This window comes from Elephas maximus, chromosome 20, assembly GCF_024166365.1.
Source record: "Elephas maximus indicus isolate mEleMax1 chromosome 20, mEleMax1 primary haplotype, whole genome shotgun sequence".
NCBI classification, from domain to species: domain Eukaryota; kingdom Metazoa; phylum Chordata; class Mammalia; order Proboscidea; family Elephantidae; genus Elephas; species Elephas maximus.
In genome coordinates, this window is record NC_064838.1 from 84031279 (window position 1) to 84058281 (window position 27003).

A 27003-nucleotide genomic window follows, 5' to 3' on the forward strand; every position below is an offset into this window, starting at 1 on the left:
GTTTGTTGTTAGCGTGTTAGTGGTTTGTGTTGTTAGGGGGTTAGTGTTGTTTGATGTTAGGGGTTTAGGGTTGTTTGTTGTTAGTGGGTTAGGGTTGTTTGTTGTTAGTGGGTTAATGTTTTTGGTTTTCAGGGGTTAGGGTTGTTTGTTGTTTGGGGGTTAGTGTTTGTTTTTAGGGGGTTAGAGTTGTTTGTTGTTAGGGTGTTAGTGGTTTGTGTTGTTAGGGTGTTAGTGTTGTTTGATGTTAGGGGTTTAGGGTTGTTTGTTGTTAGGGGTTTAAGGTTGTTTCTTGTTGGGGTTTAGTGGTTTTTGTTGTTAGGGTGTTAGTGTTGTTTGATGTTAGGGTGTTAGTGGTGTGTGTTGTTAGGGGGTTAGTGTTGTTTGATGTTAGGGGTTTAGGGTTGTTTGTTGTTAGGGGGTTAGAGTTGTTTGTTGTTAGGGTGTTAGTGTTGTTTGTTGTTAGGGGTTTAGGGTTGTTTGTTGTTAGGGGTTTAAGGTTGTTTCTTGTTGGGGTTTAGTGGTTTTTGTTGTTAGGGTGTTAGTGTTGTTTGTTGTTAGGGTGTTAGTGGTTTGTGTTGTTAGGGGGTTAGTGTTGTTTGATGTTAGGGGTTTAGGGTTGTTTGTTGTTAGTGGGTTAGAGTTGTTTGTTGTTAGGGTGTTAGTGTTGTTTGTTGTTAGGGGTTTAGGGTTGTTTGTTGTTAGGGGTTTAAGGTTGTTTCTTGTTGGGGTTTAGTGGTTTTTGTTGTTAGGGTGTTAGTGTTGTTTGTTGTTAGGGTGTTAGTGGTTTGTGTTGTTAGGGGGTTAGTGTTGTTTGATGTTAGGGGTTTAGGGTTGTTTGTTGTTAGGGGGTTAGGGTTGTTTGTTGTTAGGGTGTTAGTGTTGTTTGATGTTAGGGGTTTAGGGTTGTTTGTTGTTAGGGCTTTAAGGTTGTTTCTTGTTGGGGTTTAGTGGTTTTTGTTGTTAGGGTGTTAGTGTTGTTTGTTGTTAGGGTGTTAGTGGTTTGTGTTGTTAGGGGGTTAGTGTTGTTTGATGTTAGGGGTTTAGGGTTGTTTGTTGTTAGTGGGTTAGGGTTGTTTGTTGTTAGTGGGTTAGTGTTTTTGGTTTTCAGGGGTTAGGGTTGTTTGTTGTTTGGGGGTTAGTGTTTGTTGTTAGGGGGTTAGAGTTGTTTGTTGTTAGGGTGTTAGTGGTTTGTGTTGTTAGGGTGTTAGTGTTGTTTGATGTTAGGGGTTTAGGGTTGTTTGTTGTTAGGGGTTTAAGGTTGTTTCTTGTTGGGGTTTAGTGGTTTTTGTTGTTAGGGTGTTAGTGTTGTTTGTTGTTAGGGTGTTAGTGGTTTGTGTTGTTAGGGGGTTAGTGTTGTTTGATGTTAGGGGTTTAGGGTTGTTTGTTGTTAGTGGGTTAGGGTTGTTTGTGGTTAGTGGGTTAGTGTTTTTGGTTTTCAGGGGTTAGGGTTGTTTGTTCTTAGAGTGTTAGTGTTCTTTGTTGTTAGGGGGTTAGGGTTGTTTCTTTTTACGGGGTTGGTGTTGTTTGTTGTTACGGGGTTAGGGTAGTTTCTTGTTAGGGGTTTAGTGTTGTTTTTTGTTAGGGGGTTAGTGTTTGTTGTTAGGGGTTTAGGGTTGTTTCTTGTTGGGGTTTAGTGGTTTTTGTTGTTAGGGTGTTAGTGTTGTTTGTTGTTAGGGTGTTAGTGGTTTGTGTTGTTAGGGGGTTAGTGTTGTTTGATGTTAGGGGTTTAGGGTTGTTTGTTGTTAGGGGGTTAGTGTTTGTTGTTAGGGTGTTAGTGTTGTTTGTTGTTAGGGGGTTCGGGTTGTTTCTTGTTAGGGGTTTAAGGTTGTTTCTTATTGGGGTTTAGTGGTTTTTGTTGTTAGGGTGTTAGTGTTGTTTGTTGTTAGGGTGTTAGTGGTTTGTGTTGTTAGGGTGTTAGTGTTGTTTGATGTTAGGGTTTTAGGGTTGTTTGTTGTTAGGGGTTTAAGGTTGTTTCTTGTTGGGGTTTAGTGGTTTTTGTTGTTAGGGTGTTAGTGTTGTTTGTTGTTAGGGTGTTAGTGGTTTGTGTTGTTAGGGGGTTAGTGTTGTTTGATGTTAGGGGTTTAGGGTTGTTTGTTGTTAGTGGGTTAGGGTTGTTTGTTGTTAGTGGGTTAGTGTTTTTGGTTTTCAGGGGTTAGGGTTGTTTGTTGTTTGGGGGTTAGTGTTTGTTGTTAGAGGGATAGGGTTGTTTGTTGTTAGGGTGTTAGTGGTTTGTGTTGTTAGGGGGTTAGTGTTGTTTGATGTTAGGGGTTTAGGGTTGTTTGTTGTTAGTGGGTTAGGGTTGTTTGTTGTTAGTGGGTTAGTGTTTTTGGTTTTCAGGGGTTAGGGTTGTTTGTTGTTTGGGGGTTAGTGTTTGTTGTTAGGGGGTTAGTGTTGTTTGTTGTTAGGGTGTTAGTGGTTTGTGTTGTTAGGGGGTTAGTGTTGTTTGATGTTAGGGGTTTAGGGTTGTTTGTTGTTAGTGGGTTAGGGTTGTTTGTTGTTAGTGGGTTAGTGTTTTTGGTTTTCAGGGGTTAGGGTTGTTTGTTGTTTGGGGGTTAGTGTTTGTTGTTAGGGGGTTAGTGTTGTTTGTTGTTAGGGTGTTAGTGGTTTGTGTTGTTAGGGTGTTAGTGTTGTTTGATGTTAGGGGTTTAGGGTTGTTTGTTGTTAGGGGTTTAAGGTTGTTTCTTGTTGGGGTTTAGTGGTTTTTGTTGTTAGGGTGTTAGTGTTGTTTGATGTTAGGGTGTTAGTGGTTTGTGTTGTTAGGGGGTTAGTGTTGTTTGATGTTAGGGGTTTAGGGTTGTTTGTTGTTAGGGGGTTAGAGTTGTTTGTTGTTAGGGTGTTAGTGTTGTTTGTTGTTAGGGGTTTAGGGTTGTTTGTTGTTAGGGGTTTAAGGTTGTTTCTTGTTGGGGTTTAGTGGTTTTTGTTGTTAGGGTGTTAGTGTTGTTTGTTGTTAGGGTGTTAGTGGTTTGTGTTTTTAGGGGGTTAGTGTTGTTTGATGTTAGGGGTTTAGGGTTGTTTGTTGTTAGGGGGTTAGAGTTGTTTGTTGTTAGGGTGTTAGTGTTGTTTGATGTTAGGGGTTTAGGGTTGTTTGTTGTTAGGGCTTTAAGGTTGTTTCTTGTTGGGGTTTAGTGGTTTTTGTTGTTAGGGTGTTAGTGTTGTTTGTTGTTAGGGTGTTAGTGGTTTGTGTTGTTAGGGGGTTAGTGTTGTTTGATGTTAGGGGTTTAGGGTTGTTTGTTGTTAGTGGGTTAGGGTTGTTTGTTGTTAGTGGGTTAGTGTTTTTGGTTTTCAGGGGTTAGGGTTGTTTGTTGTTTGGGGGTTAGTGTTTGTTGTTAGGGGGTTAGTGTTGTTTGTTGTTAGGGTGTTAGTGGTTTGTGTTGTTAGGGTGTTAGTGTTGTTTGATGTTAGGGGTTTAGGGTTGTTTGTTGTTAGGGGTTTAAGGTTGTTTCTTGTTGGGGTTTAGTGGTTTTTGTTGTTAGGGTGTTAGTGTTGTTTGTTGTTAGGGTGTTAGTGGTTTGTGTTGTTAGGGGGTTAGTGTTGTTTGATGTTAGGGGTTTAGGGTTGTTTGTTGTTAGTGGGTTAGGGTTGTTTGTTGTTAGTGGGTTAGTGTTTTTGGTTTTCAGGGGTTAGGGTTGTTTGTTGTTAGGGTGTTAGTGTTCTTTGTTGTTAGGGGGTTAGGGTTGTTTCTTTTTACGGGGTTGGTGTTGTTTGTTGTTACGGGGTTAGGGTAGTTTCTTGTTAGGGGTTTAGTGTTGTTTTTTGTTAGGGGGTTAGTGTTTGTTGTTAGGGGTTTAGGGTTGTTTCTTGTTGGGGTTTAGTGGTTTTTGTTGTTAGGGTGTTAGTGTTGTTTGTTGTTAGGGTGTTAGTGGTTTGTGTTGTTAGGGGGTTAGTGTTGTTTGATGTTAGGGGTTTAGGGTTGTTTGTTGTTAGGGGGTTAGTGTTTGTTGTTAGGGTGTTAGTGTTGTTTGTTGTTAGGGGGTTAGGGTTGTTTCTTGTTAGGGGTTTAAGGTTGTTTCTTATTGGGGTTTAGTGGTTTTTGTTGTTAGGGTGTTAGTGTTGTTTGTTGTTAGGGTGTTAGTGGTTTGTGTTGTTAGGGTGTTAGTGTTGTTTGATGTTAGGGTTTTAGGGTTGTTTGTTGTTAGGGGTTTAAGGTTGTTTCTTGTTGGGGTTTAGTGGTTTTTGTTGTTAGGGTGTTAGTGTTGTTTGTTGTTAGGGTGTTAGTGGTTTGTGTTGTTAGGGGGTTAGTGTTGTTTGATGTTAGGGGTTTAGGGTTGTTTGTTGTTAGTGGGTTAGGGTTGTTTGTTGTTAGTGGGTTAGTGTTTTTGGTTTTCAGGGGTTAGGGTTGTTTGTTGTTTGGGGGTTAGTGTTTGTTGTTAGGGGGTTAGGGTTGTTTGTTGTTAGGGTGTTAGTGGTTTGTGTTGTTAGGGGGTTAGTGTTGTTTGATGTTAGGGGTTTAGGGTTGTTTGTTGTTAGTGGGTTAGGGTTGTTTGTTGTTAGTGGGTTAGTGTTTTTGGTTTTCAGGGGTTAGGGTTGTTTGTTGTTTGGGGGTTAGTGTTTGTTGTTAGGGGGTTAGTGTTGTTTGTTGTTAGGGTGTTAGTGGTTTGTGTTGTTAGGGGGTTAGTGTTGTTTGATGTTAGGGGTTTAGGGTTGTTTGTTGTTAGTGGGTTAGGGTTGTTTGTTGTTAGTGGGTTAGTGTTTTTGGTTTTCAGGGGTTAGGGTTGTTTGTTGTTTGGGGGTTAGTGTTTGTTGTTAGGGGGTTAGTGTTGTTTGTTGTTAGGGTGTTAGTGGTTTGTGTTGTTAGGGTGTTAGTGTTGTTTGATGTTATGGGTTTAGGGTTGTTTGTTGTTAGGGGTTTAAGGTTGTTTCTTGTTGGGGTTTAGTGGTTTTTGTTGTTAGGGTGTTAGTGTTGTTTGATGTTAGGGTGTTAGTGGTTTGTGTTGTTAGGGGGTTAGTGTTGTTTGATGTTAGGGGTTTAGGGTTGTTTGTTGTTAGGGGGTTAGAGTTGTTTGTTGTTAGGGTGTTAGTGTTGTTTGTTGTTAGGGGTTTAGGGTTGTTTGTTGTTAGGGGTTTAAGGTTGTTTCTTGTTGGGGTTTAGTGGTTTTTGTTGTTAGGGTGTTAGTGTTGTTTGTTGTTAGGGTGTTAGTGGTTTGTGTTTTTAGGGGGTTAGTGTTGTTTGATGTTAGGGGTTTAGGGTTGTTTGTTGTTAGGGGGTTAGAGTTGTTTGTTGTTAGGGTGTTAGTGTTGTTTGTTAGGGGTTTAGGGTTGTTTGTTGTTAGGGGTTTAAGGTTGTTTCTTGTTGGGGTTTAGTGGTTTTTGTTGTTAGGGTGTTAGTGTTGTTTGTTGTTAGGGTGTTAGTGGTTTGTGTTGTTAGGGGGTTAGTGTTGTTTGATGTTAGGGGTTTAGGGTTGTTTGTTGTTAGGGGGTTAGAGTTGTTTGTTGTTAGGGTGTTAGTGTTGTTTGATGTTAGGGGTTTAGGGTTGTTTGTTGTTAGGGCTTTAAGGTTGTTTCTTGTTGGGGTTTAGTGGTTTTTGTTGTTAGGGTGTTAGTGTTGTTTGTTGTTAGGGTGTTAGTGGTTTGTGTTGTTAGGGGGTTAGTGTTGTTTGATGTTAGGGGTTTAGGGTTGTTTGTTGTTAGTGGGTTAGTGTTTTTGGTTTTCAGGGGTTAGGGTTGCTTGTTGTTTGGGGGTTAGTGTTTGTTGTTAGGGGGTTAGGGTTGTTTGTTGTTAGGGTGTTAGTGGTTTGTGTTGTTAGGGTGTTAGTGTTGTTTGATGTTAGGGGTTTAGGGTTGTTTGTTGTTAGGGGTTTAAGGTTGTTTCTTGTTGGGGTTTAGTGGTTTTTGTTGTTAGGGTGTTAGTGTTGTTTGTTGTTAGGGTGTTAGTGGTTTGTGTTGTTAGGGGGTTAGTGTTGTTTGATGTTAGGGGTTTAGGGTTGTTTGTTGTTAGTGGGTTAGGGTTGTTTGTTGTTAGTGGGTTAGTGTTTTTGGTTTTCAGGGGTTAGGGTTGTTTGTTGTTAGGGTGTTAGTGTTCTTTGTTGTTAGGGGGTTAGGGTTGTTTCTTTTTACGGGGTTGGTGTTGTTTGTTGTTACGGGGTTAGGGTAGTTTCTTGTTAGGGGTTTAGTGTTGTTTTTTGTTAGGGGGTTAGTGTTTGTTGTTAGGGGTTTAGGGTTGTTTCTTGTTGGGGTTTAGCGGTTTTTGTTGTTAGGGTGTTAGTGTTGTTTGTTGTTAGGGTGTTGGTGGTTTGTGTTGTTAGGGGGTTAGTGTTGTTTGATGTTAGGGGATTAGGGTTGTTTGTTGTTAGGGGGTTAGTGTTTGTTGTTAGGGTGTTAGTGTTGTTTGTTGTTAGGGGGTTAGGGTTGTTTCTTGTTAGGGGTTTAAGGTTGTTTCTTATTGGGGTTTTGTGGTTTTTGTTGTTAGGGTGTTAGTGTTGTTTGTTGTTAGGGTGTTAGTGGTTTGTGTTGTTAGGGTGTTAGTGTTGTTTGATGTTATGGGTTTAGGGTTGTTTGTTGTTAGGGGTTTAAGGTTGTTTCTTGTTGGGGTTTAGTGGTTTTTGTTGTTAGGGTGTTAGTGTTGTTTGTTGTTAGGGTGTTAGTGGTTTGTGTTGTTAGGGGGTTAGTGTTGTTTGATGTTAGGGGTTTAGGGTTGTTTGTTGTTAGTGGGTTAGGGTTGTTTGTTGTTAGTGGGTTAGTGTTTCTGGTTTTCAGGGGTTAGGGTTGTTTGTTGTTTGGGGGTTAGTGTTTGTTGTTAGGGGGTTAGGGTTGTTTGTTGTTAGGGTGTTAGTGGTTTGTGTTGTTGGGGGTTAGTGTTGTTTGATGTTAGGGGTTTAGGGTTGTTTGTTGTTAGTGGGTTAGGGTTGTTTGTTGTTAGTGGGTTAGTGTTTTTGGTTAGGGTTGTTTCTTGTTACGGGGTTAGTGTTGTTTGTTGTTACGGGGTTAGGGTAGTTTCTTGTTAGGGGTTTAGTGTTGTTTTTTGTCAGGGGGTTAGTGTTTGTTGTTAGGGGTTTAGGGTTGTTTCTTGTTGGGGTTTAGTGGTTTTTGTTGTTAGCGTGTTAATGTTGTTTGTTGTTAGGGTGTTAGTGGTTTGTGTTGTTAGGGGGTTAGTGTTGTTTGATGTTAGGGGTTTAGGGTTGTTTGTTGTTAGTGGGTTAGGGTTGTTTGTTGTTAGTGGGTTAGTGTTTTTGGTTTTCAGGGGTTAGGGTTGTTTGCTGTTTGGGGGTTAGTGTTTGTTGTTAGGGGGTTAGTGTTGTTTGTTGTTAGGGTGTTAGTGGTTTGTGTTGTTAGGGTGTTAGTGTTGTTTGATGTTAGGGGTTTAGGGTTGTTTGTTGTTAGGGGTTTAAGGTTGTTTCTTGTTGGGGTTTAGTGGTTTTTGTTGTTAGGGTGTTAGTGTTGTTTGATGTTAGGGTGTTAGTGGTTTGTGTTGTTAGGGGGTTAGTGTTGTTTGATGTTAGGGGTTTAGGGTTGTTTGTTGTTAGGGGGTTAGAGTTGTTTGTTGTTAGGGTGTTAGTGTTGTTTGTTGTTAGGGGTTTAGGGTTGTTTGTTGTTAGGGGTTTAAGGTTGTTTCTTGTTGGGGTTTAGTGGTTTTTGTTGTTAGGGTGTTAGTGTTGTTTGTTGTCAGGGTGTTAGTGGTTTGTGTTGTTAGGGGGTTAGTGTTGTTTGATGTTAGGGGTTTAGGGTTGTTTGTTGTTAGGGGGTTAGAGTTGTTTGTTGTTAGGGTGTTAGTGTTGTTTGTTGTTAGGGGTTTAGGGTTGTTTGTTGTTAGGGGTTTAAGGTTGTTTCTTGTTGGGGTTTAGTGGTTTTTGTTGTTAGGGTGTTAGTGTTGTTTGTTGTTAGGGTGTTAGTGGTTTGTGTTGTTAGGGGGTTAGTGTTGTTTGATGTTAGGGGTTTAGGGTTGTTTGTTGTTAGGGGGTTAGAGTTGTTTGTTGTTAGGGTGTTAGTGTTGTTTGATGTTAGGGGTTTAGGGTTGTTTGTTGTTAGGGCTTTAAGGTTCTTTCTTGTTGGGGTTTAGTGGTTTTTGTTGTTAGGGTGTTAGTGTTGTTTGTTGTTAGCGTGTTAGTGGTTTGTGTTGTTAGGGGGTTAGTGTTGTTTGATGTTAGGGGTTTAGGGTTGTTTGTTGTTAGTGGGTTAGGGTTGTTTGTTGTTAGTGGGTTAATGTTTTTGGTTTTCAGGGGTTAGGGTTGTTTGTTGTTTGGGGGTTAGTGTTTGTTTTTAGGGGGTTAGAGTTGTTTGTTGTTAGGGTGTTAGTGGTTTGTGTTGTTAGGGTGTTAGTGTTGTTTGATGTTAGGGGTTTAGGGTTGTTTGTTGTTAGGGGTTTAAGGTTGTTTCTTGTTGGGGTTTAGTGGTTTTTGTTGTTAGGGTGTTAGTGTTGTTTGATGTTAGGGTGTTAGTGGTGTGTGTTGTTAGGGGGTTAGTGTTGTTTGATGTTAGGGGTTTAGGGTTGTTTGTTGTTAGGGGGTTAGAGTTGTTTGTTGTTAGGGTGTTAGTGTTGTTTGTTGTTAGGGGTTTAGGGTTGTTTGTTGTTAGGGGTTTAAGGTTGTTTCTTGTTGGGGTTTAGTGGTTTTTGTTGTTAGGGTGTTAGTGTTGTTTGTTGTTAGGGTGTTAGTGGTTTGTGTTGTTAGGGGGTTAGTGTTGTTTGATGTTAGGGGTTTAGGGTTGTTTGTTGTTAGTGGGTTAGAGTTGTTTGTTGTTAGGGTGTTAGTGTTGTTTGTTGTTAGGGGTTTAGGGTTGTTTGTTGTTAGGGGTTTAAGGTTGTTTCTTGTTGGGGTTTAGTGGTTTTTGTTGTTAGGGTGTTAGTGTTGTTTGTTGTTAGGGTGTTAGTGGTTTGTGTTGTTAGGGGGTTAGTGTTGTTTGATGTTAGGGGTTTAGGGTTGTTTGTTGTTAGGGGGTTAGAGTTGTTTGTTGTTAGGGTGTTAGTGTTGTTTGATGTTAGGGGTTTAGGGTTGTTTGTTGTTAGGGCTTTAAGGTTGTTTCTTGTTGGGGTTTAGTGGTTTTTGTTGTTAGGGTGTTAGTGTTGTTTGTTGTTAGGGTGTTAGTGGTTTGTGTTGTTAGGGGGTTAGTGTTGTTTGATGTTAGGGGTTTAGGGTTGTTTGTTGTTAGTGGGTTAGGGTTGTTTGTTGTTAGTGGGTTAGTGTTTTTGGTTTTCAGGGGTTAGGGTTGTTTTTTGTTTGGGGGTTAGTGTTTGTTGTTAGGGGGTTAGAGTTGTTTGTTGTTAGGGTGTTAGTGGTTTGTGTTGTTAGGGTGTTAGTGTTGTTTGATGTTAGGGGTTTAGGGTTGTTTGTTGTTAGGGGTTTAAGGTTGTTTCTTGTTGGGGTTTAGTGGTTTTTGTTGTTAGGGTGTTAGTGTTGTTTGTTGTTAGGGTGTTAGTGGTTTGTGTTGTTAGGGGGTTAGTGTTGTTTGATGTTAGGGGTTTAGGGTTGTTTGTTGTTAGTGGGTTAGGGTTGTTTGTGGTTAGTGGGTTAGTGTTTTTGGTTTTCAGGGGTTAGGGTTGTTTGTTGTTAGAGTGTTAGTGTTCTTTGTTGTTAGGGGGTTAGGGTTGTTTCTTTTTACGGGGTTGGTGTTGTTTGTTGTTACGGGGTTAGGGTAGTTTCTTGTTAGGGGTTTAGTGTTGTTTTTTGTTAGGGGGTTAGTGTTTGTTGTTAGGGGTTTAGGGTTGTTTCTTGTTGGGGTTTAGTGGTTTTTGTTGTTAGGGTGTTAGTGTTGTTTGTTGTTAGGGTGTTAGTGGTTTGTGTTGTTAGGGGGTTAGTGTTGTTTGATGTTAGGGGTTTAGGGTTGTTTGTTGTTAGGGGGTTAGTGTTTGTTGTTAGGGTGTTAGTGTTGTTTGTTGTTAGGGGGTTCGGGTTGTTTCTTGTTAGGGGTTTAAGGTTGTTTCTTATTGGGGTTTAGTGGTTTTTGTTGTTAGGGTGTTAGTGTTGTTTGTTGTTAGGGTGTTAGTGGTTTGTGTTGTTAGGGTGTTAGTGTTGTTTGATGTTAGGGTTTTAGGGTTGTTTGTTGTTAGGGGTTTAAGGTTGTTTCTTGTTGGGGTTTAGTGGTTTTTGTTGTTAGGGTGTTAGTGTTGTTTGTTGTTAGGGTGTTAGTGGTTTGTGTTGTTAGGGGGTTAGTGTTGTTTGATGTTAGGGGTTTAGGGTTGTTTGTTGTTAGTGGGTTAGGGTTGTTTGTTGTTAGTGGGTTAGTGTTTTTGGTTTTCAGGGGTTAGGGTTGTTTGTTGTTTGGGGGTTAGTGTTTGTTGTTAGGGGGTTAGGGTTGTTTGTTGTTAGGGTGTTAGTGGTTTGTGTTGTTAGGGGGTTAGTGTTGTTTGATGTTAGGGGTTTAGGGTTGTTTGTTGTTAGTGGGTTAGGGTTGTTTGTTGTTAGTGGGTTAGTGTTTTTGGTTTTCAGGGGTTAGGGTTGTTTGTTGTTTGGGGGTTAGTGTTTGTTGTTAGGGGGTTAGTGTTGTTTGTTGTTAGGGTGTTAGTGGTTTGTGTTGTTAGGGGGTTAGTGTTGTTTGATGTTAGGGGTTTAGGGTTGTTTGTTGTTAGTGGGTTAGGGTTGTTTGTTGTTAGTGGGTTAGTGTTTTTGGTTTTCAGGGGTTAGGGTTGTTTGTTGTTTGGGGGTTAGTGTTTGTTGTTAGGGGGTTAGTGTTGTTTGTTGTTAGGGTGTTAGTGGTTTGTGTTGTTAGGGTGTTAGTGTTGTTTGATGTTAGGGGTTTAGGGTTGTTTGTTGTTAGGGGTTTAAGGTTGTTTCTTGTTGGGGTTTAGTGGTTTTTGTTGTTAGGGTGTTAGTGTTGTTTGATGTTAGGGTGTTAGTGGTTTGTGTTGTTAGGGGGTTAGTGTTGTTTGATGTTAGGGGTTTAGGGTTGTTTGTTGTTAGGGGGTTAGAGTTGTTTGTTGTTAGGGTGTTAGTGTTGTTTGTTGTTAGGGGTTTAGGGTTGTTTGTTGTTAGGGGTTTAAGGTTGTTTCTTGTTGGGGTTTAGTGGTTTTTGTTGTTAGGGTGTTAGTGTTGTTTGTTGTTAGGGTGTTAGTGGTTTGTGTTGTTAGGGGGTTAGTGTTGTTTGATGTTAGGGGTTTAGGGTTGTTTGTTGTTAGGGGGTTAGAGTTGTTTGTTGTTAGGGTGTTAGTGTTGTTTGATGTTAGGGGTTTAGGGTTGTTTGTTGTTAGGGCTTTAAGGTTGTTTCTTGTTGGGGTTTAGTGGTTTTTGTTGTTAGGGTGTTAGTGTTGTTTGTTGTTAGGGTGTTAGTGGTTTGTGTTGTTAGGGGGTTAGTGTTGTTTGATGTTAGGGGTTTAGGGTTGTTTGTTGTTAGTGGGTTAGGGTTGTTTGTTGTTAGTGGGTTAGTGTTTTTGGTTTTCAGGGGTTAGGGTTGTTTTTTGTTTGGGGGTTAGTGTTTGTTGTTAGGGGGTTAGAGTTGTTTGTTGTTAGGGTGTTAGTGGTTTGTGTTGTTAGGGTGTTAGTGTTGTTTGATGTTAGGGGTTTAGGGTTGTTTGTTGTTAGGGGTTTAAGGTTGTTTCTTGTTGGGGTTTAGTGGTTTTTGTTGTTAGGGTGTTAGTGTTGTTTGTTGTTAGGGTGTTAGTGGTTTGTGTTGTTAGGGGGTTAGTGTTGTTTGATGTTAGGGGTTTAGGGTTGTTTGTTGTTAGTGGGTTAGGGTCGTTTGTGGTTAGTGGGTTAGTGTTTTTGGTTTTCAGGGGTTAGGGTTGTTTGTTGTTAGAGTGTTAGTGTTCTTTGTTGTTAGGGGGTTAGGGTTGTTTCTTTTTACGGGGTTGGTGTTGTTTGTTGTTACGGGGTTAGGGTAGTTTCTTGTTAGGGGTTTAGTGTTGTTTTTTGTTAGGGGGTTAGTGTTTGTTGTTAGGGGTTTAGGGTTGTTTCTTGTTGGGGTTTAGTGGTTTTTGTTGTTAGGGTGTTAGTGTTGTTTGTTGTTAGGGTGTTAGTGGTTTGTGTTGTTAGGGGGTTAGTGTTGTTTGATGTTAGGGGTTTAGGGTTGTTTGTTGTTAGGGGGTTAGTGTTTGTTGTTAGGGTGTTAGTGTTGTTTGTTGTTAGGGGGTTCGGGTTGTTTCTTGTTAGGGGTTTAAGGTTGTTTCTTATTGGGGTTTAGTGGTTTTTGTTGTTAGGGTGTTAGTGTTGTTTGTTGTTAGGGTGTTAGTGGTTTGTGTTGTTAGGGTGTTAGTGTTGTTTGATGTTAGGGTTTTAGGGTTGTTTGTTGTTAGGGGTTTAAGGTTGTTTCTTGTTGGGGTTTAGTGGTTTTTGTTGTTAGGGTGTTAGTGTTGTTTGTTGTTAGGGTGTTAGTGGTTTGTGTTGTTAGGGGGTTAGTGTTGTTTGATGTTAGGGGTTTAGGGTTGTTTGTTGTTAGTGGGTTAGGGTTGTTTGTTGTTAGTGGGTTAGTGTTTTTGGTTTTCAGGGGTTAGGGTTGTTTGTTGTTTGGGGGTTAGTGTTTGTTGTTAGGGGGTTAGGGTTGTTTGTTGTTAGGGTGTTAGTGGTTTGTGTTGTTAGGGGGTTAGTGTTGTTTGATGTTAGGGGTTTAGGGTTGTTTGTTGTTAGTGGGTTAGGGTTGTTTGTTGTTAGTGGGTTAGTGTTTTTGGTTTTCAGGGGTTAGGGTTGTTTGTTGTTTGGGGGTTAGTGTTTGTTGTTAGGGGGTTAGTGTTGTTTGTTGTTAGGGTGTTAGTGGTTTGTGTTGTTAGGGGGTTAGTGTTGTTTGATGTTAGGGGTTTAGGGTTGTTTGTTGTTAGTGGGTTAGGGTTGTTTGTTGTTAGTGGGTTAGTGTTTTTGGTTTTCAGGGGTTAGGGTTGTTTGTTGTTTGGGGGTTAGTGTTTGTTGTTAGGGGGTTAGTGTTGTTTGTTGTTAGGGTGTTAGTGGTTTGTGTTGTTAGGGTGTTAGTGTTGTTTGATGTTAGGGGTTTAGGGTTGTTTGTTGTTAGGGGTTTAAGGTTGTTTCTTGTTGGGGTTTAGTGGTTTTTGTTGTTAGGGTGTTAGTGTTGTTTGATGTTAGGGTGTTAGTGGTTTGTGTTGTTAGGGGGTTAGTGTTGTTTGATGTTAGGGGTTTAGGGTTGTTTGTTGTTAGGGGGTTAGAGTTGTTTGTTGTTAGGGTGTTAGTGTTGTTTGTTGTTAGGGGTTTAGGGTTGTTTGTTGTTAGGGGTTTAAGGTTGTTTCTTGTTGGGGTTTAGTGGTTTTTGTTGTTAGGGTGTTAGTGTTGTTTGTTGTTAGGGTGTTAGTGGTTTGTGTTTTTAGGGGGTTAGTGTTGTTTGATGTTAGGGGTTTAGGGTTGTTTGTTGTTAGGGGGTTAGAGTTGTTTGTTGTTAGGGTGTTAGTGTTGTTTGATGTTAGGGGTTTAGGGTTGTTTGTTGTTAGGGCTTTAAGGTTGTTTCTTGTTGGGGTTTAGTGGTTTTTGTTGTTAGGGTGTTAGTGTTGTTTGTTGTTAGGGTGTTAGTGGTTTGTGTTGTTAGGGGGTTAGTGTTGTTTGATGTTAGGGGTTTAGGGTTGTTTGTTGTTAGTGGGTTAGGGTTGTTTGTTGTTAGTGGGTTAGTGTTTTTGGTTTTCAGGGGTTAGGGTTGTTTGTTGTTTGGGGGTTAGTGTTTGTTGTTAGGGGGTTAGTGTTGTTTGTTGTTAGGGTGTTAGTGGTTTGTGTTGTTAGGGTGTTAGTGTTGTTTGATGTTAGGGGTTTAGGGTTGTTTGTTGTTAGGGGTTTAAGGTTGTTTCTTGTTGGGGTTTAGTGGTTTTTGTTGTTAGGGTGTTAGTGTTGTTTGTTGTTAGGGTGTTAGTGGTTTGTGTTGTTAGGGGGTTAGTGTTGTTTGATGTTAGGGGTTTAGGGTTGTTTGTTGTTAGTGGGTTAGGGTTGTTTGTTGTTAGTGGGTTAGTGTTTTTGGTTTTCAGGGGTTAGGGTTGTTTGTTGTTAGGGTGTTAGTGTTCTTTGTTGTTAGGGGGTTAGGGTTGTTTCTTTTTACGGGGTTGGTGTTGTTTGTTGTTACGGGGTTAGGGTAGTTTCTTGTTAGGGGTTTAGTGTTGTTTTTTGTTAGGGGGTTAGTGTTTGTTGTTAGGGGTTTAGGGTTGTTTCTTGTTGGGGTTTAGTGGTTTTTGTTGTTAGGGTGTTAGTGTTGTTTGTTGTTAGGGTGTTAGTGGTTTGTGTTGTTAGGGGGTTAGTGTTGTTTGATGTTAGGGGTTTAGGGTTGTTTGTTGTTAGGGGGTTAGTGTTTGTTGTTAGGGTGTTAGTGTTGTTTGTTGTTAGGGGGTTAGGGTTGTTTCTTGTTAGGGGTTTAAGGTTGTTTCTTATTGGGGTTTAGTGGTTTTTGTTGTTAGGGTGTTAGTGTTGTTTGTTGTTAGGGTGTTAGTGGTTTGTGTTGTTAGGGTGTTAGTGTTGTTTGATGTTAGGGTTTTAGGGTTGTTTGTTGTTAGGGGTTTAAGGTTGTTTCTTGTTGGGGTTTAGTGGTTTTTGTTGTTAGGGTGTTAGTGTTGTTTGTTGTTAGGGTGTTAGTGGTTTGTGTTGTTAGGGGGTTAGTGTTGTTTGATGTTAGGGGTTTAGGGTTGTTTGTTGTTAGTGGGTTAGGGTTGTTTGTTGTTAGTGGGTTAGTGTTTTTGGTTTTCAGGGGTTAGGGTTGTTTGTTGTTTGGGGGTTAGTGTTTGTTGTTAGGGGGTTAGGGTTGTTTGTTGTTAGGGTGTTAGTGGTTTGTGTTGTTAGGGGGTTAGTGTTGTTTGATGTTAGGGGTTTAGGGTTGTTTGTTGTTAGTGGGTTAGGGTTGTTTGTTGCTAGTGGGTTAGTGTTTTTGGTTTTCAGGGGTTAGGGTTGTTTGTTGTTTGGGGGTTAGTGTTTGTTGTTAGGGGGTTAGTGTTGTTTGTTGTTAGGGTGTTAGTGGTTTGTGTTGTTAGGGGGTTAGTGTTGTTTGATGTTAGGGGTTTAGGGTTGTTTGTTGTTAGTGGGTTAGGGTTGTTTGTTGTTAGTGGGTTAGTGTTTTTGGTTTTCAGGGGTTAGGGTTGTTTGTTGTTTGGGGGTTAGTGTTTGTTGTTAGGGGGTTAGTGTTGTTTGTTGTTAGGGTGTTAGTGGTTTGTGTTGTTAGGGTGTTAGTGTTGTTTGATGTTAGGGGTTTAGGGTTGTTTGTTGTTAGGGGTTTAAGGTTGTTTCTTGTTGGGGTTTAGTGGTTTTTGTTGTTAGGGTGTTAGTGTTGTTTGATGTTAGGGTGTTAGTGGTTTGTGTTGTTAGGGGGTTAGTGTTGTTTGATGTTAGGGGTTTAGGGTTGTTTGTTGTTAGGGGGTTAGAGTTGTTTGTTGTTAGGGTGTTAGTGTTGTTTGTTGTTAGGGGTTTAGGGTTGTTTGTTGTTAAGGGTTTAAGGTTGTTTCTTGTTGGGGTTTAGTGGTTTTTGTTGTTAGGGTGTTAGTGTTGTTTGTTGTTAGGGTGTTAGTGGTTTGTGTTTTTAGGGGGTTAGTGTTGTTTGATGTTAGGGGTTTAGGGTTGTTTGTTGTTAGGGGGTTAGAGTTGTTTGTTGTTAGGGTGTTAGTGTTGTTTGATGTTAGGGGTTTAGGGTTGTTTGTTGTTAGGGCTTTAAGGTTGTTTCTTGTTGGGGTTTAGTGGTTTTTGTTGTTAGGGTGTTAGTGTTGTTTGTTGTTAGGGTGTTAGTGGTTTGTGTTGTTAGGGGGTTAGTGTTGTTTGATGTTAGGGGTTTAGGGTTGTTTGTTGTTAGTGGGTTAGGGTTGTTTGTTGTTAGTGGGTTAGTGTTTTTGGTTTTCAGGGGTTAGGGTTGTTTGTTGTTTGGGGGTTAGTGTTTGTTGTTAGGGGGTTAGTGTTGTTTGTTGTTAGGGTGTTAGTGGTTTGTGTTGTTAGGGTGTTAGTGTTGTTTGATGTTAGGGGTTTAGGGTTGTTTGTTGTTAGGGGTTTAAGGTTGTTTCTTGTTGGGGTTTAGTGGTTTTTGTTGTTAGGGTGTTAGTGTTGTTTGTTGTTAGGGTGTTAGTGGTTTGTGTTGTTAGGGGGTTAGTGTTGTTTGATGTTAGGGGTTTAGGGTTGTTTGTTGTTAGTGGGTTAGGGTTGTTTGTTGTTAGTGGGTTAGTGTTTTTGGTTTTCAGGGGTTAGGGTTGTTTGTTGTTAGGGTGTTAGTGTTCTTTGTTGTTAGGGGGTTAGGGTTGTTTCTTTTTACGGGGTTGGTGTTGTTTGTTGTTACGGGGTTAGGGTAGTTTCTTGTTAGGGGTTTAGTGTTGTTTTTTGTTAGGGGGTTAGTGTTTGTTGTTAGGGGTTTAGGGTTGTTTCTTGTTGGGGTTTAGTGGTTTTTGTTGTTAGGGTGTTAGTGTTGTTTGTTGTTAGGGTGTTAGTGGTTTGTGTTGTTAGGGGGTTAGTGTTGTTTGATGTTAGGGGTTTAGGGTTGTTTGTTGTTAGGGGGTTAGTGTTTGTTGTTAGGGTGTTAGTGTTGTTTGTTGTTAGGGGGTTAGGGTTGTTTCTTGTTAGGTGTTTAAGGTTGTTTCTTATTGGGGTTTAGTGGTTTTTGTTGTTAGGGTGTTAGTGTTGTTTGTTGTTAGGGTGTTAGTGGTTTGTGTTGTTAGGGGGTTAGTGTTGTTTGATGTTAGGGGTTTAGGGTTGTTTGTTGTTAGTGGGTTAGGGTTGTTTGTGGTTAGTGGGTTAGTGTTTTTGGTTTTCAGGGGTTAGGGTTGTTTGTTGTTAGAGTGTTAGTGTTCTTTGTTGTTAGGGGGTTAGGGTTGTTTCTTTTTACGGGGTTGGTGTTGTTTGTTGTTACGGGGTTAGGGTAGTTTCTTGTTAGGGGTTTAGTGTTGTTTTTTGTTAGGGGGTTAGTGTTTGTTGTTAGGGGTTTAGGGTTGTTTCTTGTTGGGGTTTAGTGGTTTTTGTTGTTAGGGTGTTAGTGTTGTTTGTTGTTAGGGTGTTAGTGGTTTGTGTTGTTAGGGGGTTAGTGTTGTTTGATGTTAGGGGTTTAGGGTTGTTTGTTGTTAGGGGGTTAGTGTTTGTTGTTAGGGTGTTAGTGTTGTTTGTTGTTAGGGGGTTCGGGTTGTTTCTTGTTAGGGGTTTAAGGTTGTTTCTTATTGGGGTTTAGTGGTTTTTGTTGTTAGGGTGTTAGTGTTGTTTGTTGTTAGGGTGTTAGTGGTTTGTGTTGTTAGGGTGTTAGTGTTGTTTGATGTTAGGGTTTTAGGGTTGTTTGTTGTTAGGGGTTTAAGGTTGTTTCTTGTTGGGGTTTAGTGGTTTTTGTTGTTAGGGTGTTAGTGTTGTTTGTTGTTAGGGTGTTAGTGGTTTGTGTTGTTAGGGGGTTAGTGTTGTTTGATGTTAGGGGTTTAGGGTTGTTTGTTGTTAGTGGGTTAGGGTTGTTTGTTGTTAGTGGGTTAGTGTTTTTGGTTTTCAGGGGTTAGGGTTGTTTGTTGTTTGGGGGTTAGTGTTTGTTGTTAGGGGGTTAGGGTTGTTTGTTGTTAGGGTGTTAGTGGTTTGTGTTGTTAGGGGGTTAGTGTTGTTTGATGTTAGGGGTTTAGGGTTGTTTGTTGTTAGTGGGTTAGGGTTGTTTGTTGTTAGTGGGTTAGTGTTTTTGGTTTTCAGGGGTTAGGGTTGTTTGTTGTTTGGGGGTTAGTGTTTGTTGTTAGGGGGTTAGTGTTGTTTGTTGTTAGGGTGTTAGTGGTTTGTGTTGTTAGGGGGTTAGTGTTGTTTGATGTTAGGGGTTTAGGGTTGTTTGTTGTTAGTGGGTTAGGGTTGTTTGTTGTTAGTGGGTTAGTGTTTTTGGTTTTCAGGGGTTAGGGTTGTTTGTTGTTTGGGGGTTAGTGTTTGTTGTTAGGGGGTTAGTGTTGTTTGTTGTTAGGGTGTTAGTGGTTTGTGTTGTTAGGGTGTTAGTGTTGTTTGATGTTAGGGGTTTAGGGTTGTTTGTTGTTAGGGGTTTAAGGTTGTTTCTTGTTGGGGTTTAGTGGTTTTTGTTGTTAGGGTGTTAGTGTTGTTTGATGTTAGGGTGTTAGTGGTTTGTGTTGTTAGGGGGTTAGTGTTGTTTGATGTTAGGGGTTTAGGGTTGTTTGTTGTTAGGGGGTTAGAGTTGTTTGTTGTTAGGGTGTTAGTGTTGTTTGTTGTTAGGGGTTTAGGGTTGTTTGTTGTTAGGGGTTTAAGGTTGTTTCTTGTTGGGGTTTAGTGGTTTTTGTTGTTAGGGTGTTAGTGTTGTTTGTTGTTAGGGTGTTAGTGGTTTGTGTTTTTAGGGGGTTAGTGTTGTTTGATGTTAGGGGTTTAGGGTTGTTTGTTGTTAGGGGGTTAGAGTTGTTTGTTGTTAGGGTGTTAGTGTTGTTTGATGTTAGGGGTTTAGGGTTGTTTGTTGTTAGGGCTTTAAGGTTGTTTCTTGTTGGGGTTTAGTGGTTTTTGTTGTTAGGGTGTTAGTGTTGTTTGTTGTTAGGGTGTTAGTGGTTTGTGTTGTTAGGGGGTTAGTGTTGTTTGATGTTAGGGGTTTAGGGTTGTTTGTTGTTAGTGGGTTAGGGTTGTTTGTTGTTAGTGGGTTAGTGTTTTTGGTTTTCAGGGGTTAGGGTTGTTTGTTGTTTGGGGGTTAGTGTTTGTTGTTAGGGGGTTAGTGTTGTTTGTTGTTAGGGTGTTAGTGGTTTGTGTTGTTAGGGTGTTAGTGTTGTTTGATGTTAGGGGTTTAGGGTTGTTTGTTGTTAGGGGTTTAAGGTTGTTTCTTGTTGGGGTTTAGTGGTTTTTGTTGTTAGGGTGTTAGTGTTGTTTGTTGTTAGGGTGTTAGTGGTTTGTGTTGTTAGGGGGTTAGTGTTGTTTGATGTTAGGGGTTTAGGGTTGTTTGTTGTTAGTGGGTTAGGGTTGTTTGTTGTTAGTGGGTTAGTGTTTTTGGTTTTCAGGGGTTAGGGTTGTTTGTTGTTAGGGTGTTAGTGTTCTTTGTTGTTAGGGGGTTAGGGTTGTTTCTTTTTACGGGGTTGGTGTTGTTTGTTGTTACGGGGTTAGGGTAGTTTCTTGTTAGGGGTTTAGTGTTGTTTTTTGTTAGGGGGTTAGTGTTTGTTGTTAGGGGTTTAGGGTTGTTTCTTGTTGGGGTTTAGTGGTTTTTGTTGTTAGGGTGTTAGTGTTGTTTGTTGTTAGGGTGTTAGTGGTTTGTGTTGTTAGGGGGTTAGTGTTGTTTGATGTTAGGGGTTTAGGGTTGTTTGTTGTTAGGGGGTTAGTGTTTGTTGTTAGGGTGTTAGTGTTGTTTGTTGTTAGGGGGTTAGGGTTGTTTCTTGTTAGGGGTTTAAGGTTGTTTCTTATTGGGGTTTAGTGGTTTTTGTTGTTAGGGTGTTAGTGTTGTTTGTTGTTAGGGTGTTAGTGGTTTGTGTTGTTAGGGTGTTAGTGTTGTTTGATGTTAGGGTTTTAGGGTTGTTTGTTGTTAGGGGTTTAAGGTTGTTTCTTGTTGGGGTTTAGTGGTTTTTGTTGTTAGGGTGTTAGTGTTGTTTGTTGTTAGGGTGTTAGTGGTTTGTGTTGTTAGGGGGTTAGTGTTGTTTGATGTTAGGGGTTTAGGGTTGTTTGTTGTTAGTGGGTTAGGGTTGTTTGTTGTTAGTGGGTTAGTGTTTTTGGTTTTCAGGGGTTAGGGTTGTTTGTTGTTTGGGGGTTAGTGTTTGTTGTTAGGGGGTTAGGGTTGTTTGTTGTTAGGGTGTTAGTGGTTTGTGTTGTTAGGGGGTTAGTGTTGTTTGATGTTAGGGGTTTAGGGTTGTTTGTTGTTAGTGGGTTAGGGTTGTTTGTTGCTAGTGGGTTAGTGTTTTTGGTTTTCAGGGGTTAGGGTTGTTTGTTGTTTGGGGGTTAGTGTTTGTTGTTAGGGGGTTAGTGTTGTTTGTTGTTAGGGTGTTAGTGGTTTGTGTTGTTAGGGGGTTAGTGTTGTTTGATGTTAGGGGTTTAGGGTTGTTTGTTGTTAGTGGGTTAGGGTTGTTTGTTGTTAGTGGGTTAGTGTTTTTGGTTTTCAGGGGTTAGGGTTGTTTGTTGTTTGGGGGTTAGTGTTTGTTGTTAGGGGGTTAGTGTTGTTTGTTGTTAGGGTGTTAGTGGTTTGTGTTGTTAGGGTGTTAGTGTTGTTTGATGTTAGGGGTTTAGGGTTGTTTGTTGTTAGGGGTTTAAGGTTGTTTCTTGTTGGGGTTTAGTGGTTTTTGTTGTTAGGGTGTTAGTGTTGTTTGATGTTAGGGTGTTAGTGGTTTGTGTTGTTAGGGGGTTAGTGTTGTTTGATGTTAGGGGTTTAGGGTTGTTTGTTGTTAGGGGGTTAGAGTTGTTTGTTGTTAGGGTGTTAGTGTTGTTTGTTGTTAGGGGTTTAGGGTTGTTTGTTGTTAGGGGTTTAAGGTTGTTTCTTGTTGGGGTTTAGTGGTTTTTGTTGTTAGGGTGTTAGTGTTGTTTGTTGTTAGGGTGTTAGTGGTTTGTGTTTTTAGGGGGTTAGTGTTGTTTGATGTTAGGGGTTTAGGGTTGTTTGTTGTTAGGGGGTTAGAGTTGTTTGTTGTTAGGGTGTTAGTGTTGTTTGATGTTAGGGGTTTAGGGTTGTTTGTTGTTAGGGCTTTAAGGTTGTTTCTTGTTGGGGTTTAGTGGTTTTTGTTGTTAGGGTGTTAGTGTTGTTTGTTGTTAGGGTGTTAGTGGTTTGTGTTGTTAGGGGGTTAGTGTTGTTTGATGTTAGGGGTTTAGGGTTGTTTGTTGTTAGTGGGTTAGGGTTGTTTGTTGTTAGTGGGTTAGTGTTTTTGGTTTTCAGGGGTTAGGGTTGTTTGTTGTTTGGGGGTTAGTGTTTGTTGTTAGGGGGTTAGTGTTGTTTGTTGTTAGGGTGTTAGTGGTTTGTGTTGTTAGGGTGTTAGTGTTGTTTGATGTTAGGGGTTTAGGGTTGTTTGTTGTTAGGGGTTTAAGGTTGTTTCTTGTTGGGGTTTAGTGGTTTTTGTTGTTAGGGTGTTAGTGTTGTTTGTTGTTAGGGTGTTAGTGGTTTGTGTTGTTAGGGGGTTAGTGTTGTTTGATGTTAGGGGTTTAGGGTTGTTTGTTGTTAGTGGGTTAGGGTTGTTTGTTGTTAGTGGGTTAGTGTTTTTGGTTTTCAGGGGTTAGGGTTGTTTGTTGTTAGGGTGTTAGTGTTCTTTGTTGTTAGGGGGTTAGGGTTGTTTCTTTTTACGGGGTTGGTGTTGTTTGTTGTTACGGGGTTAGGGTAGTTTCTTGTTAGGGGTTTAGTGTTGTTTTTTGTTAGGGGGTTAGTGTTTGTTGTTAGGGGTTTAGGGTTGTTTCTTGTTGGGGTTTAGTGGTTTTTGTTGTTAGGGTGTTAGTGTTGTTTGTTGTTAGGGTGTTAGTGGTTTGTGTTGTTAGGGGGTTAGTGTTGTTTGATGTTAGGGGTTTAGGGTTGTTTGTTGTTAGGGGGTTAGTGTTTGTTGTTAGGGTGTTAGTGTTGTTTGTTGTTAGGGGGTTAGGGTTGTTTCTTGTTAGGTGTTTAAGGTTGTTTCTTATTGGGGTTTAGTGGTTTTTGTTGTTAGGGTGTTAGTGTTGTTTGTTGTTAGGGTGTTAGTGGTTTGTGTTGTTAGGGTGTTAGTGTTGTTTGATGTTAGGGGTTTAGGGTTGTTTGTTGTTAGGGGTTTAAGGTTGTTTCTTGTTGGGGTTTAGTGGTTTTTGTTGTTAGGGTGTTAGTGTTGTTTGTTGTTAGGGTGTTAGTGGTTTGTGTTGTTAGGGGGTTAGTGTTGTTTGATGTTAGGGGTTTAGGGTTGTTTGTTGTTAGTGGGTTAGGGTTGTTTGTTGTTAGTGGGTTAGTGTTTTTGGTTTTCAGGGGTTAGGGTTGTTTGTTGTTTGGGGGTTAGTGTTTGTTCTTAGGGGGTTAGGGTTGTTTGTTGTTAGGGTGTTAGTGGTTTGTGTTGTTAGGGGGTTAGTGTTGTTTGATGTTAGGGGTTTAGGGTTGTTTGTTGTTAGTGGGTTAGGGTTGTTTGTTGTTAGTGGGTTAGTGTTTTTGGTTTTCAGGGGTTAGGGTTGTTTGTTGTTTGGGGGTTAGTGTTTGTTGTTAGGGGGTTAGTGTTGTTTGTTGTTAGGGTGTTAGTGGTTTTTGTTGTTAGGGTGTTAGTGTTGTTTGATGTTAGGGGTTTAGGGTTGTTTGTTGTTAGGGGTTTAAGGTTGTTTCTTGTTGGGGTTTAGTGGTTTTTGTTGTTAGGGTGTTAGTGTTGTTTGTTGTTAGGGTGTTACTGGTTTGTGTTTTTAGGGGGTTAGTGTTGTTTGATGTTAGGGGTTTAGGGTTGTTTGTTGTTAGGGGGTTAGAGTTGTTTGTTGTTAGGGTGTTAGTGTTGTTTGTTAGGGGTTTAGGGTTGTTTGTTGTTAGGGGTTTAAGGTTGTTTCTTGTTGGGGTTTAGTGGTTTTTGTTGTTAGGGTGTTAGTGTTGTTTGTTGTTAGGGTGTTAGTGGTTTGTGTTGTTAGGGGGTTAGTGTTGTTTGATGTTAGGGGTTTAGGGTTGTTTGTTGTTAGGGGGTTAGAGTTGTTTGTTGTTAGGGTGTTAGTGTTGTTTGATGTTAGGGGTTTAGGATTGTTTGTTGTTAGGGCTTTAAGGTTGTTTCTTGTTGGGGTTTAGTGGTTTTTGTTGTTAGGGTGTTAGTGTTGTTTGTTGTTAGGGTGTTAGTGGTTTGTGTTGTTAGGGGGTTAGTGTTGTTTGATGTTAGGGGTTTAGGGTTGTTTGTTGTTAGTGGGTTAGGGTTGTTTGTTGTTAGTGAGTTAGTGTTTTTGGTTTTCAGGGGTTAGGGTTGTTTGTTGTTTGGGGGTTAGTGTTTGTTGTTAGGGGGTTAGGGTTGTTTGTTGTTAGGGTGTTAGTGGTTTGTGTTGTTAGGGGGTTAGTGTTGTTTGATGTTAGGGGTTTAGGGTTGTTTATTGTTAGTGGGTTAGGGTTGTTTGTTGTTAGTGGGTTAGTGTTTTTGGTTTTCAGGGGTTAGGGTTGTTTGTTGTTTGGGGGTTAGTGTTTGTTGTTAGGGTGTTAGTGGTTTGTGTTGTTAGGGGGTTAGTGTTGTTTGATGTTAGGGGTTTAGGGTTGTTTGTTAGTGGGTTAGGGTTGTTTGTTGTTAGTGGGTTAGTGTTTTTGGTTTTCAGGGGTTAGGGTTGTTTGTTGTTTGGGGGTTAGTGTTTGTTGTTAGGGGGTTAGGGTTGTTTGTTGTTAGGGTGTTAGTGGTTTGTGTTGTTAGGGTGTTAGTGTTGTTTGATGTTAGGGGTTTAGGGTTGTTTGTTGTTAGGGGTTTAAGGTTGTTTCTTGTTGGGGTTTAGTGGTTTTTGTTGTTAGGGTGTTAGTGTTGTTTGTTGTTAGGGTGTTAGTGGTTTGTGTTGTTAGGGGGTTAGTGTTGTTTGATGTTAGGGGTTTAGGGTTGTTTGTTGTTAGTGGGTTAGGGTTGTTTGTTGTTAGTGGGTTAGTGTTTTTGGTTTTCAGGGGTTAGGGTTGTTTGTTGATAGGGTGTTAGTGTTCTTTGTTGTTAGGGGGTTAGGGTTGTTTCTTTTTACGGGGTTGGTGTTGTTTGTTGTTACGGGGTTAGGGTAGTTTCTTGTTAGGGGTTTAGTGTTGTTTTTTGTTAGGGGGTTAGTGTTTGTTGTTAGGGGTTTAGGGTTGTTTCTTGTTGGGGTTTAGTGGTTTTTGTTGTTAGGGTGTTAGTGTTCTTTGTTGTTAGGGTGTTAGTGGTTTGTGTTGTTAGGGGGTTAGTGTTGTTTGATGTTAGGGGTTTAGGGTTGCTTGTTGTTAGGGGGTTAGTGTTTGTTGTTAGGGTGTTAGTGTTGTTTGTTGTTAGGGGGTTAGGGTTGTTTCTTGTTAGGGGTTTAAGGTTGTTTCTTATTGGGGTTTAGTGGTTTTTGTTGTTAGGGTGTTAGTGTTGTTTGTTGTTAGGGGTTTAGGGTTGTTTGTTTTTAGGGGTTTAAGGTTGTTTCTTGTTGGGGTTTAGTGGTTTTTGTTTTCAGGGGGTTAGTGTTGTTTGTTGTTAGGGTGTTAGTGGTTTGTGTTGTTAGGGTGTTAGTGTTGTTTGATGTTAGGGGTTTAGGGTTGTTTGTTGTTAGGGGTTTAAGGTTGTTTCTTGTTGGGGTTTAGTGGTTTTTGTTGTTAGGGTGTTAGTGTTGTTTGTTGTTAGGGTGTTAGTGGTTTGTGTTGTTAGGGGGTTAGTTTTGTTTGATGTTAGGGGTTTAGGGTTGTTTGTTGTTAGTGGGTTAGGGTTGTTTGTTGTTAGTGGGTTAGTGTTTTTGGTTTTCAGGGGTTAGGGTTGTTTGTTGTTAGGGTGTTAGTGCTCTTTGTTGTTAGGGGGTTAGGGTTGTTTTTTGTTACGGGGTTAGTGTTGTTTGTTGTTACAGGGTTAGGGTAGTTTCTTGTTAGGGGTTTAGTGTTGTTTTTTGTTAGGGGGTTAGTGTTTGTTGTTAGGGGTTTACGGTTGTTTCTTGTTGGGGTTTAGTGGTTTTTGTTGTTAGGGTGTTAGTGTTGTTTGTTGTTAGGGTGTTAGTGGTTTGTGTTGTTAGGGGGTTAGTGTTGTTTGATGTTAGGGGTTTAGGGTTGTTTGTTGTTAGTGGGTTAGGGTTGGTTGTTGTTAGTGGGTTAGTTTTTTTGGTTTTCAGGGGTTAGGGTTGTTTGTTGTTTGGGGGTTAGTGTTTGTTGTTAGGGGGTTAGTGTTGTTTGTTGTTAGGGTGTTAGTGGTTTGTGATGTTAGGGTGTTAGTGTTCTTTGATGTTAGGGGTTTAGGGTTGTTTGTTGTTAGGGGGTTAGAGTTGTTTGTTGTTAGGGTGTTAGTGTTCTTTGTTGTTAGGGGGTTAGGGTTGTTTCTTGTTACGGGGTTAGTGTTGTTTGTTGTTACGGGGTTAGGGTAGTTTCTTGTTAGGGGTTTAGTGTTGTTTTTTGTCAGGGGGTTAGTGTTTGTTGTTAGGGGTTTAGGGTTGTTTCTTGTTGGGGTTTAGTGGTTTTTGTTGTTAGGGTGCTAGTGTTGTTTGTTGTTAGGGTGTTAGTGGTTTGTGTTGTTAGGGTGTTAGTGTTGTTTGATGTTAGGGGTTTAGGGTTGTTTGTTGTTAGGGGTTTAAGGTTGTTTCTTGTTGGGGTTTAGTGGTTTTTGTTGTTAGGGTGTTAGTGTTGTTTGTTGTTAGGGTGTTAGTGGTTTGTGTTGTTAGGGGGTTAGTGTTGCTTGATGTTAGGGGTTTAGGGTTGTTTGTTGTTAGTGGGTTAGGGTTGTTTGTTGTTAGTGGGTTAGTGTTTTTGGTTTTCAGGGGTTAGGGTTGTTTGTTGTTTGGGGGTTAGTGTTTGTTGTTAGGGGGTTAGTGTTGTTTGTTGTTAGGGTGTTAGTGGTTTGTGTTGTTAGGGGGTTAGTGTTGTTTGATGTTAGGGGTTTAGGGTTGTTTGTTGTTAGTGGGTTAGGGTTGTTTGTTGTTAGTGGGTTAGTGTTTTTGGTTTTCAGGGGTTAGGGTTGTTTGTTGTTTGGGGGTTAGTGTTTGTTGTTAGGGGGTTAGTGTTGTTTGTTGTTAGGGTGTTAGTGGTTTGTGTTGTTAGGGTGTTAGTGTTGTTTGATGTTAGGGGTTTAGGGTTGTTTGTTGTTAGGGGTTTAAGGTTGTTTCTTGTTGGGGTTTAGTGGTTTTTGTTGTTAGGGTGTTAGTGTTGTTTGATGTTAGGGTGTTAGTGGTTTGTGTTGTTAGGGGGTTAGTGTTGTTTGATGTTAGGGGTTTAGGGTTGTTTGTTGTTGGGGGTTAGAGTTGTTTGTTGTTAGGGTGTTAGTGTTGTTTGTTGTTAGGGGTTTAGGGTTGTTTGTTGTTAGGGGTTTAAGGTTCTTTCTTGTTGGGTTTAGCGGTTTTTGTTGTTAGGGTGTTAGTGTTGTTTGTTCTTAGGGTGTTAGTGGTATGTGTTGTTAGGGGGTTAGTGTTGTTTGATGTTAGGGGTTTAGGGTTGTTTGTTGTTAGGGGGTTAGAGTTGTTTGTTGTTAGGGTGTTAGTGTTGTTTGATGTTAGGGGTTTAGGGTTGTTTGTTGTTAGGGGTTTAAGGTTGTTTCTTGTTGGGGTTTAGTGGTTTTTGTTGTTAGTATGTTAGTGTTGTTTGTTGTTAGGGTGTTAGTGGTTTGTGTTGTTAGGGGGTTAGTGTTGTTTGATGTTAGGGGTTTAGGGTTGTTTGTTGTTAGTGGGTTAGGGTTGTTTGTTGTTAGTGGGTTAGTGTTTTTGGTTTTCAGGGGTTAGGGTTGTTTGTTGTTTGGGGGTTAGTGTTTGTTGTTAGGGGGTTAGTGTTGTTTGTTGTTAGGGTGTTAGTGGATTGTGTTGTTAGGGTGTTAGTGTTGTTTGATGTTAGGGGTTTAGGGTTGTTTGTTGTTAGGGGTTTAAGGTTGTTTCTTGTTGGGGTTTAGTGGTTTTTGTTGTTAGGGTGTTAGTGTTGTTTGATGTTAGGGTGTTAGTGGTTTGTGTTGTTAGGGGGTTAGTGTTGTTTGATGTTATGGGTTTAGGGTTGTTTGTTGTTAGGGGGTTAGAGTTGTTTGTTGTTAGGGTGTTAGTGTTGTTTGTTGTTAGGGGTTTAGGGTTGTTTGTTGTTAGGGGTTTAAGGTTGTTTCTTGTTGGGTTTTAGTGGTTTTTGTTGTTAGGGTGTTAGTGTTGTTTGTTGTTAGGGTGTTAGTGGTTTGTGTTGTTAGGGGGTTAGTGTTGTTTGATGTTAGGGGTTTAGGGTTGTTTGTTGTTAGGGGGTTAGAGTTGTTTGTTGTTAGGGTGTTAGTGTTGTTTGATGTTAGGGGTTTAGGGTTGTTTGTTGTTAGGGGTTTAAGGTTGTTTCTTGTTGGGGTTTAGTGGTTTTTGTTGTTAGGGTGTTAGTGTTGTTTGTTGTTAGGGTGTTAGTGGTTTGTGTTGTTAGGGGGTTAGTGTTGTTTGATGTTAGGGGTTTAGGGTTGTTTGTTGTTAGTGGGTTAGGGTTGTTTGTTGTTAGTGGGTTAGTGTTTTTGGTTTTCAGGGGTTAGGGTTGTTTGTTGTTTGGGGGTTAGTGTTTGTTGTTAGGGGGTTAGGGTTGTTTGTTGTTAGGGTGTTAGTGGTTTGTGTTGTTAGGGTGTTAGTGTTGTTTGATGTTAGGGGTTTAGGGTTGCTTGTTGTTAGGGGTTTAAGGTTGTTTCTTGTTGGGGTTTAGTGGTTTTTGTTGTTAGGGTGTTAGTGTTGTTTGTTGTTAGGGTGTTAGTGGTTTGTGTTGTTAGGGGGTTAG